We start from the raw sequence: 11,148 nt of genomic DNA, 5'->3' as shown, positions 1-11,148 counted from the left end.
CTCCCTTCCTCCCACGTTTGTGCTATGCTTTCATGTGCCCCCAATGAACTTGCCACAATTTCAGAAGTTTGCCTTCACATGTTTACATTTGCTAACACTGGAAGGAACAGGACACTGCAAAGATAAGCTCAGACAAGGAAGGTGTCAGTCCATTTGAGACTTTGAGATGAAAGTGCCACAGTCTGGCTTATAAACAACAGAAATTTATTGCTCTCAATTTTGGAGGCTGCGAAGTCCACGATCAAGGTGCTGGCGGATGTGGTGCCTAGGAGAGGCCTGCTTTCTGATTCACAGATGCCTGTCTTGTCACTGTCTTCCTCAGAGGGAGGAGTGAAAGAGCTTCCTGTTTATCTTTTTAAAAAACACCAGTCTCACTGGGTGTGGTGGTGGACGTCTGTAATCCCAGCACTCGGGAGGGTGAGGCAGGAGGATGCTTCGAGTTCAAGGCAAGCCAGTGCTACATAGTTCAAAGCCAGCCTGAACTATGTAGCCAGACCCTATCTCAAAACACCAAAAAGGGGGGGGGCACTAATTCCATACATAAAAATTCTACTCACATGACTCAATCAGCCCCCAGAACCCTGACTCCTAATACCATTAATTTGGGATTAGGGTTTCAATATAAAAATTTTGACACAATTATTCAAATCATGGCAAAACAGATGGAAACCTAGGTTATTGATCAGGGAGGCTGGTAGGATGAACGCTGTTGAAAGGTCTTTGGGCAACCTGGGGCAGCATAGGGGTCCTGGGCCTGTGGCTGGGAAGAAAAGCCCTTTAGAGGAGCCAGCCCAGGGGCAAAGCTGGAAGTCACAGGGCAGTGTGAGTAGAGAGAGAGTGGAATTGCAGCCTTGCTAGATGTGTTAGTTTCCTAAGGTGCAGTAACAATCGCTCACTAACTGGGTGGCTTATACCAACAGAAAAGGATTTCTCATAGTTTCAGAGGTCAGAAGTCAGTAGTCAAGGTGCTAGCGAGAAACTCTGAGGGGGAAATTATCCCCTGCCTCTTGACTCTTGGCTTCTGGTGGTTGCTGGGAATTCTTTGTGTCACTTGCCCTATAGATGTATTGCTTCAATCTAGGCCCCACCTGTTCTCTAAGTCCCCCATGTCTTCTCTTTTTGTCTCTGATAAGGACATTGTAGCTGGATTTAGGGGCTTTCTCAATCCTTTGTCATCTCATCTTGATCCTTAGCTTAATTACATCTGCAAAGAGTCTATTTCCAATAAGGTCAGCTTCTGAGGTTCCAAGTGAACATGAATTTGAGGGGGAGAGAGGGCACTTATTCAACCCTCCACTCTGGGGTTGGTGTGACTGTCTCTGACGGCCTGGAGACTCAGCTGGGCGTAGCAGGTGGGAAAAAAGCTTTCTCGGAAGGAAGGAAGGATCTGAAAGAAGCTGCTTGGGAAGTCAGAGGGACAAAGAAGGGAAAGATGGGCGTGAGAGAGGGGTGGGGCCAGTGGATGGAGGGTGGGGATGTAAATGGGACAGGTTGTGAGTTTTAAAGGGAATGAGAGCTTGCATAAAAAAAGGAAATATTTCAGTCTAGATTTTTGGAGACTGATTTGATTAGCAAGGAATGAGAATAAACTACAGGCAGTCAAGTAGACCTGAGGGGATTTCTGAAACCACAGGGACTTTCTGAAAGTTTTAAATTCTAGGTAATGAGGAATGTCAGGATAGTTAAGTCTCAGTGTGAGATAGTTTTAATTTTCCTTTAGCAATTCCAGCAACTGGATTGTGAAATTCTTCTCTTCTCACACCTGGATGAGAGCTGGGGCACATTTCATACTTCTTCAGTATTTTTTAGGTATTATTACTGCCATGTAAGGATTTATGGCCATTGGTTCAGAAAGTCTACTTCATGGACTATCTTCCTATCTTAAGGAAATAATTGTTCATACACATCCAAGAAAAATATTGCTGCTTATTTCAGAGTTGTTTATAATAGTGAACATTTAGAGTAAATTTAAATGCCAACTATAGAAGACTGGATAAATACATTGTGAATTCAAATGTTAAAAAAATTATAAATAAAATGGAATACTATTCAGCCAATACTAATAAAGTTGTGGATACTGACATGAAAACATATTGATTATATATTATAGATTGGAAAAGGAAATTAAAACACAACACACACAATATAATGCTACCTGTGTATGTGTGTGTGTGTGTTTGTAGGTAAATTGGTACCTAAACTTTCTAAACAGCAATTTGCCAGTAAATATGAAGAGCCTAAAGCATGTTCATAGATAGAAAAAAATCTGCATTGATATAACAAAAAAGGGATTGTGTGGTGGGATTATTGTTAGTTTAATATTTTTCTTTTCACTTAATTGTGTATTTCCTGATTTTTCTCCCCCCCCCATTAACTTTATTGGTACATTTTAGGTATAAAATACAGTTACATTCATCATTGGGATTTTTTTTTATTAAATTCTTTTACTGGTACATTGTAGGTACACAACACAATTACATTTCTCATTGGGAATTGTACCTTTACATAATGCATCTTGGTTCTTATTTTTTCCCCATTCCTAGCCCTCCCTTCACGCCCTCCATCCTTCCCTATTTACAAAGACTTTATTTCCATTTTTTCCATTTCTCAGCATTTTTCCTTTCCCTTCTTTCCTTTCCCCTGCCCCTCCCACTACCCCTACCCCTTTGGACCTCTTCTTCCTATTTTGCATTTTTGATTATTCATTCTAATCATTGGTACATTTTAGGTATACAATATAATGATATTCATCATTGGAAATATGCACCTTTACATAGGCTCTCTTGGTTCTTATTGTTCACCCTTGCCCAGCCCTCCCTTCAATCCCTCCATTCCTCCTTATTTACAAAGATTTTGTTCCTATTTTTCCATTTTCTCATATTAATCCCATTCCCTTCTATCCTTTCCTCTAGCCCTCCCACTTCCTTCCCCTTTGCCCCCTTTCTTCCTATTTCACATTACCTATTATACATTTAGTCCTTATTTACACTTTCAGTTTCTCACACCAGAGAAACTATTCGGTATTTATTCATGTGTGTCCTATTTATTTCACTTAAGAGTATCGCCTCAATGTGCATCCACTTAGCTATGAATGTCTCTAATTTCTCATTTTTTGTGGCTGAGTAGTACTCCATTTTATTTAAAAAACCACATTTTCTTGATCCAGTCTCCAGTTGATGGGCATTTGGGCTGTTTCCAAGTTTTAGCTATTACAAACTGTGCTGCTATGAACATGGGCGCACATATATCACTGTGGCATGATTCTTTTAATTCTTTGGGGAAGATCTCCAGCAGTGGAATAGTGGGGTCAAATGGGACTTCCAGTCCTAGTTCTTTGAGGTATCTCCATACTGATTTCCACGGTGGTTGCATCAGTCTGCACTCCCATCAGCAGTGGAGCAGGGTTCCTCTTTCCCCACAGCCCCGCCAGCATTTGTTATTGGTTGATTTCATGTTAGCAGCCATTCTTTCTGGAGTGAGGTGGAATCTCAGCATTGATTTCATTTGTATCTCTCAAATGACCATTGATGTTGAAGATTTTTTCATGTATTTATTTGCTATTTTGACTTACTTGTCTGAGAAATGTCTGTTCATTTCTGGTGCCCATTTTTGGATTGGGTCTTTAAATTTGGGAGGTCTGATCTTTTTTAAGTTCTTTATAGATTCGAGATAGTAGACCTTTGTCTAAGGAAGACCAGGTGAAGATTTTTTCCCACATTATGGGTTGTCTCTTCACACTGCTGGTGGTTTCTATTGCTGTGCAGAAGCCTTTTAATAAGAAGAGATCCCACTTGTTGATTGCTTGTGCTAGTTCATGGGCAACTGAGGTTTTGTTCATAAAATCTTTTCCTACACTGATGTCTTCAAGAGTTCTACCTAACCTTTGTTCCAACTGGTTCAGAGTTTCTATTTTAATATTTAGATCTTTAATCCATTTTGATTTTAGTTTAGTGCATGGTGAGAGATACAGGTCTAGTTTTCATCTTTGGCAAGTTGAAGCCCAGTTTTTCCAGCACCATTTATTAAAGAGGCTATCTTTCCTCCAGTGAGGGTGTCTGGCTCCTTTATCGAAGATGAGATGGCTGAGTGTGTCTGGCATTGTTTCTGCATCTTCTAATCTGTTCCACTGGTCCTCAAGTCTGTTTCTTTGCCAGTACCATGCTGTTTTTATCACAGTAGCTTTGTAGTATAGTTGCAGGTTGGGGATTGTGATACCCCCCGTCATGTCTCTGTTACCTAGAATTGCTTTTGCTATTCTGGGTCTCTTCTTGTTCCAAATGAATTTTTGGATTGTTTTCTCAAGGTCTATGAAGTATGCTGCTGGGATCTCAATTGGAATTGCTTTAAATCTATATAGCAGTTTTGGAAGTATGGCCATTTTCACTATATTAATCCTTCCTACCCAGGAGCAGGGGATGTCTATCCATTTTCTGATATCATCTTCAATCTCTCTTTTCAGAGTGCCATAGTTTTCAGAGAAGAAGTCTTTGATTTCTTTCATTAGGATGATTCCTAGGTATTTCAGTTTTTTGGATGCTATTGTGAAAGGAATTATTTTCCCTATTTCTCTCTCAGTGAGTCTGTCATTGGTGTAGAGGAAAGCTATTGATTTTTGTGTGTTGACCTTGTAACCAGCTACTTGACTGAATTTGGTTATTAAGTCTAGAAGACTTTTGGTGGAGTTCTTAGGGTCTTCTATACAGAGTATCCTGTCATCTGCAAATGACAATTTGACTTCTTCATTACCTATCTTTATTCCTTTTATTTCTCTCTTGTCTAATTGCTGTGGCTAATGTTTCCAAAACTATATTGAACAAGAGTGGTGATAGTGGACATCCTTGTCTTGTTCCTGATTTGAGTGTGAAGGATTTCAGTTTTTGACCATTTAGTATGATATTGGCTGTTGGTTTTTCATAGATGGCATCTATCAGTTTGAGGTAGAGACCATCTATTCCAATTTTTTGTAGGGTTTTTATCATAAATGCATGTTGGATTTTGTCAAATCCTTTTTCTGCATCTATGGAGATAATCATATGGTTTTTGTCCTTGGCTCTATTGATATAATGTATTACATTGATTGATTTTCATATATTGAACCATCCCTGCATCCCTGGGATGAATCCCACTTGATCAGGGTGTATGATCTTCTTGATGATCTTCTGCATTCTGTTTGCCAGTAACTTATTAAGGATTTTTGCATCTGTGCTCATTAGTGAGATTGGCCTATAGTTCTCTTTTTCAGTTGGGTCTTTCTCTGCTTTGGGGATCAAGGTGATGCTTGCTTCCAGGAATGAATTTGGGAGTACTGCTTCCCTTTCAATTTCATTGAAGAGTTTAAACAGTAGTGGCAGTAGCTCCTCTCTAAATGTCTTGTAGAATTCAGCAGTGAAGCCATCAGGGCCTGGGGTTTCTTAGTTGGTAAGGTTTTAATTTCATTTTCAATTTCATTGGTTGATATTGGGTTGTTCAGAATTTTTAGGTCTTCTTTGTTCAACTTTGGTAATTCATATGTATCTAGGAATCTGTCCATTTCTTCTGTGTTGTCCATCTTACTGGTGTATAGGTTCTGGAAGTAGGTATTGCTGGTCCTCTGGATTTCTGCTGTGTCTGTTGTCATTTCACCCTTTTCATTCCTAATTGCATGGATTTGGGCCTTTTCTTTCCTTTTTCTGACAAGATTGGCTAAAGGTTTGTCAATTTTGTTGATTCTTTCGAAGAACCAACTCTTGGCTTCATTGATTTTTTGTATCATTCTCTTAGTCTCCATTGCATTGATTTCTCCTCTGATCTTTATAATTTCCTCCCTTGTATGAGCTTTGAGGTTGTCCTGCTCTTCTTTTTCTAGAAGCTTGAGGTTCAGCATCAGGTTGTTTAATTGGGCTCGTTCTGTTTTCCTAATATGAGTATTCACTGCTATGAATTTCCCTCGTAAGACTGCTTTCATTGTGTCCCATAGATTCCGATATGTTGTATTGTCATTGTCATTTAATTGAAGGAACTGTCTGATTGCTTCTTTAATTTCCTCTATGACCCATTGGTTATTCAGAAGTGTGTTGTTCAATTTCCATGTGTTTATGAAATTTTTTAAGTTTCTTTTGCTATGGATCTCCAATTTCATGGCACTATGGTCTGATAATATACAGAGGATAACTTCAATTCCTTTGCACTTACTTAAACATGTTCTATGTGTGAGTATGTGGTCTATTTTGGAGAATGACCCATGTGCAGCTGAGAAGAATGTGTATTCTGATTTTGTGGGGTGGAAGACTCTGTAAACATCTGTTAAGTTCATTTGTTCAAGAGTTTGACTGAGTTCTAGTATTTCATTACTTATTTTTAGTCTAGTTGATCTATCTATTTGTGACAGTGGGGTGTTGAGGTCCCCCACTACAATTGTATTAGTGCATATATGACTTTTCATGTCCGTTAGTATTTGTTTTATATAGTTGGGTGCACTAGTGTTTGGTGCATAGGTATTTATGATTGTCATCTCTTCCTCTTGGATTCTTCCCTTTACAAGGATGTAGTGTCCTTCTTCGTCTCTCTTAACCAGTGTTGGTTTGAAATCTACTTGATCTGCCAAGTGGATAGCTACTTCTGCTTTTTTTCGGGTTCCTGTGGCATGGAGTATTGTTTTCCACCCTTTAACTTTCGGTCTATGAGTTTCCTTTTGAATGAAGTGTGTTTCTTGTATGCAGCATATTGTTGGATTTTGCTTCTTGACTCATTCTGCCAGTCTATTTCTTTTGATTGATGAATTGAGACCATTAACATTGATGGTTATAACTGAAACGTATTGACTTGTCATTGCCGTGACTTTTTCTTTTTGTTGGGTTCTCCCCCTTTCCATTTAATTTCTTGTCATGCCAGATGGGTTCATTCTGCTTTGCTTCCTGGGCTTGTGATCCTCAATGTCTGTTCCTAGGGTATTGTGTAAAATTCTTTGGAGTGCTGGTTTGGCATTCACGAAGTTCCTAAGGTGCTCTTTGTCATGAAAGTATCTTATTTCTCCATCCATTTTGAAAGATAGTTTTGCAGGGTACATCAATCTGGGTTGGAGGCTGTTTTCTTTTAGGGCTTGGAATGTGTCACTCCAAGCTCTTCTTGCCTTGATGGTTTGTGTTGAGAAGTCTGCTGTGATTCTGATGGGCTTTCCTTTGTATGTGATTTGTTTCTTTTCTCTGACTGCTTGGAGAACTTTGTTCTTCTGTTGTGTTTCTGGGATCTTAATAATTATATGCCTATGTGTAGACTTTTTTTGATCAAGGCTATTTGGAGACCTATATGCCTCACTTATCTGTATGTCAAGCTCTTTTCCCCTGCTTGGGAAGTTTTCTGCCATTATTTCTGTGAAGAGATTTTTTTTATGTCATCTGCACTGTCTCCTGTTTCTTCTTTGAGCCTAATCGGTCTTATGTTATTCTTCTTTGCATCATCTAGCAGTTGCTGGATTGATTTCTCATGTTCCCTTATAATTTTGAAGCAATTTTTCTTTTCCTGGTTACTAATTGCAATCTTATCTTCTATATCTGAAATTCTGTCCTCACATTGGCTCATTCTGCTGTGTAGACTTTCAGTGGAGTTTTTCATGTCCTGGAAATCTATTTGCATCTGTTTTATGGATTCCATTTGTTTCTTATGTTGGGATTCCATCATGTTCCTGAGCTCCTCTCTAGATTTATTAATCATGTCTTGCACTAGGAGCACAATTTCTCTTGTTATCTGAGAAATTATTTCTGATTTCATTTTTTCCAATTCCCCTTTTGTTGCCAGTTCAGTGGGTCCAGGTTGTTGAGTATCAGAGTGTTCCATCTCATTTCCCTTTGGGGTTGCTGTAGGTGATCTAGAAGTCTGGTTTTGATACTTATTTACGTGTTTTCTCATTTTGACTCTGGCAGGGGGCTGTTAGTGCCTGCACAGATTACCTCCTCTGAGCCGGGAGAGGTGGGACAGGGGCTGGGAGCAGCAGTAGGGATGGTGACCCAAAAGCCCTTTCCTGTGGGCTGGGAGCAGCAGGAGGGATGGTGGCTGGGAAGCCCCTTCCTCTGGACCAGGAGCAGTGGGATGGCGGCTCAGAAGCCCCTCCTTCTGGGCCGGGAATGGTGGGAGGGATGATGGCCCGGAAGCCCCTTCCTCTGGGCCAGGAGCAGCGGGACAGAAGGTGGCCCAAAAGCCCTTTCCTCTGGGCTGGTAGCAGTGGGAGGGATGGTGACTGGGAAGCCCCTTCCTCTGGACCAGGAGCACTGGAACAGCGGCTCAGAAGCCCCTACCTCTGGGCCGGGAACAGTGGGACTCAGTACCTTGGTCTGGTGGTCTGGTGTCCTCTGTGTCTTTGTAGTGTGGAACCAGGTGGATGCCTGTCTGCAGCAGGGTGATTTGGCATCTTCGGTGCAACTCGGGACCTGGGTAGGGTGTGCACAGACCTGCCTGTCTGCAGTGGGCTGATTCGGCATATTCCACGTGACTGGGGACCTCAGTAGGGTGGGCAGACCTGCCTGTCTGCAGCGGGCTGATTCAGCATGTTCTGTGCGACTCAGGACCTCGGTTGGGTGTGCACAGACCTGCCTGTCTGCAGTGGACTGATTTGACGTGTTCTGTCCATCACTGGGATCTTGTACCATTGCATGAGTCTCTTGGTTCTTTTTTTTTTTCCCCTTCCCTTGCCCTCCCTTCACCCCCTCCACCCTTCCCTATTTGCAAAGACCTTGTTTCCATTTTTTTCCTCTTCTCATATTTTTTCCTTTCCTTTTTTCCCTTCCCCTACCCCTCCCAAGTCCCCTGCTCTTTTAGACCTTTTCTTCCTGCTACACAATATCAGTTATACATTTTTAAAATTACAATATTAAGATCTAGGAGACATTACCACAGATTTTACAGAATTTAAAAGGATATAGAAAGCATATTACAAAAATCCGTTTTGAAATAAATTTGACAACTTCTAAGAAGTAACTTAGAAGATAAATTAATGAAACTAACTCTGGAGGAAATATAAAATTTGAATAGCACCTATTAAAGAAAGTATATTCCTAGCTTGAAAACCTACCTATATGACAACAGCAGGCTCATAAATGTTTTAACTGATAAATTATATCAAACATTTAAAGCCGAAAAAAGAAGGAACACTTCTGCCCTCATTTTAGGAACTCAACATTGTGCTAATCCTCAAACTGGATAAAGATAATAGAAGAAAAAAGTATGAACATAGATAGAAATTTGTTTAACAAAACAAACTCTTAGAAGTCAGATCTGGCAGTATGTAGAAAGTGGTTTTATTATAGGAATGGCAGTGTTGGTTCAGCATTGGAAGATCCACCCCTAAAAGTAATCATTTTAACAGAGGAAAGGAGAAAGCCATATGATCCTGTCACTAGTTGGAGAAAAAGTATTGGACTAAATTCTACAGCTGTTCATGGTAAAAGCTATCAGGAGACTAGAAGTAGAACAGAACCTTCTCAACAGATCAAAGACATGTACTCCATACTTCCAACAAAAACTCCTTCTATTAATGAAGACAATACAATGCTTCCTCCCTAAAGTGGGGAACAAGGGCATATATGCCTACTCTTTATCTGTCCATTATACTTTGAAACATAGGTCTAAACCAAAACAGTCTAGCAATAAAATGACACAACTAGGATAGGATTGGCATGGCAGAAGCAAAATCTTTATATGTAGATGAAATGATCATCTACAGAGAAAATACTAAGAAATCTCTAGGAGACCCTAGAACTTGTACTTGAATTTAGCAGGATTAGAAAACACAAGGTATATATAAAAATTCAGGTCTGTGTATACTTGCTATAAATGAAGAATTGGATATTGAAATTTAAAAGTTATGTAGGAGTACAAAGGACCCAGAAAAGCCAAAAACAAAAACAGTGTTGGAAGACATTTAGCACCCAATTTTAAGACTTCTTCCAAATCTACAGTAATCAAGGCAGTGTTGGTGTAAGGAAAGACATATAGATCATTGGAATAAAACAGAGAATCTAGAAAAAGAACCTCACATACATGGTCTACTGAGTATTGAAAGATTATTTAACATTAGCATTTTATAGAATATAAACTCGATTCAAGAGCCGAGGAAGAGATTGTGTCTTCAGCAAATGGTACTAGAACACCTGCTATCCGTGTATAAAAAATTAACCTCAACCCTTTTTTTCCATGCATGAAAATAACTTGAAGGGATCTATGAACCTAAATAAGAAAGCCTAAAAGTATAAAACTTTAAGAAAAAATTATAAGGGAAAATATTTATGAATTCAGGGTAGGCAAGAGCTACCTAGGATACAAAAAACATGATGTATAAAAGAAAAAATTGATAAATGAGATTCCATCAAAATTTAGAACTTTAAATGACATCATTAAAATGAAAAGTAGTCCTTAAACAGACCATATTTACAATGCATATAACTTATGAGCAGAATATATAAAGAATTCTTAGAGCTCACTAATAGACAACCCAATTAAAATGTAGACATAAGAAGATGATAAATAGCCAGTACAGCACAAGGAATGCTGTGCAATTCTAGAATCAGAAAAATACTAATCAGTACAATAACAAGATTGAATTATACACTCATTAGGGAGATGAAGTTAAAAGTTTTAAAAGCCTTGTCATGTCTTTTTCTTTTTGTTGGATTCTCCCTTTTTGTGTTTAATTTGTCATGCCCAATGGATTCATTCTGCTGGGTTTCCTGGGGTTGTGATCCTTGTTGTCTTTTCCTAGGGTATTGTCTAAAATTTTTTGGAGTGCCAGTTTGGTATTCATGAAGTTCCTGAGGTGCTCTTTATCATCAAAGTATCTTATTTCTCCATCCATTTTGAAAGATAGTTTTGCAGGGTACATCAATCTGGGTTGGAGGCTGTTTTCCTTTAGGGCTTGAAATACATCACTCCAAGCTCTTCTTGCCTCGAGGGTTTGCACTGAGAAGTCTGCTGTGATTCTGATGGGCTTTCCTTTGTATGTGATTTGTTTCTTTTCTCTCACTGCTTGTAGAATTTTGTTCTTCTGTTGGATTTCTGGAATCCTAACTATTATATGCCTATGTGTAGATTTTTTTTTGATTAAAGCTAGCTGGAGTCCTATATACCTCACTTATCTGTATGTCAAGTTCTTTCCCCCTCCTTGGGAAGTTTTCTGCCATC

General features: G+C 39.3%; 1 protein-coding gene across 3 annotated transcripts in view; it reads left to right on the top strand.

Annotated features, from left to right (window-relative positions):
- Window positions 1–11,148, top strand: part of Tlr1 (toll like receptor 1) — a 76,650-nt gene that overhangs the window by 26,425 nt on the left and 39,077 nt on the right. The gene's annotated exons all lie outside the window — the stretch shown is intronic.

Source organism: Heterocephalus glaber, unplaced genomic scaffold (assembly GCF_053883595.1).
Source record: "Heterocephalus glaber isolate CG9 unplaced genomic scaffold, H.glaber_assembly_v1.0 deba00001509, whole genome shotgun sequence".
In the NCBI taxonomy this organism is placed as follows: domain Eukaryota; kingdom Metazoa; phylum Chordata; class Mammalia; order Rodentia; family Bathyergidae; genus Heterocephalus; species Heterocephalus glaber.
This window is presented reverse-complemented; position numbering and strand designations above follow the sequence as displayed.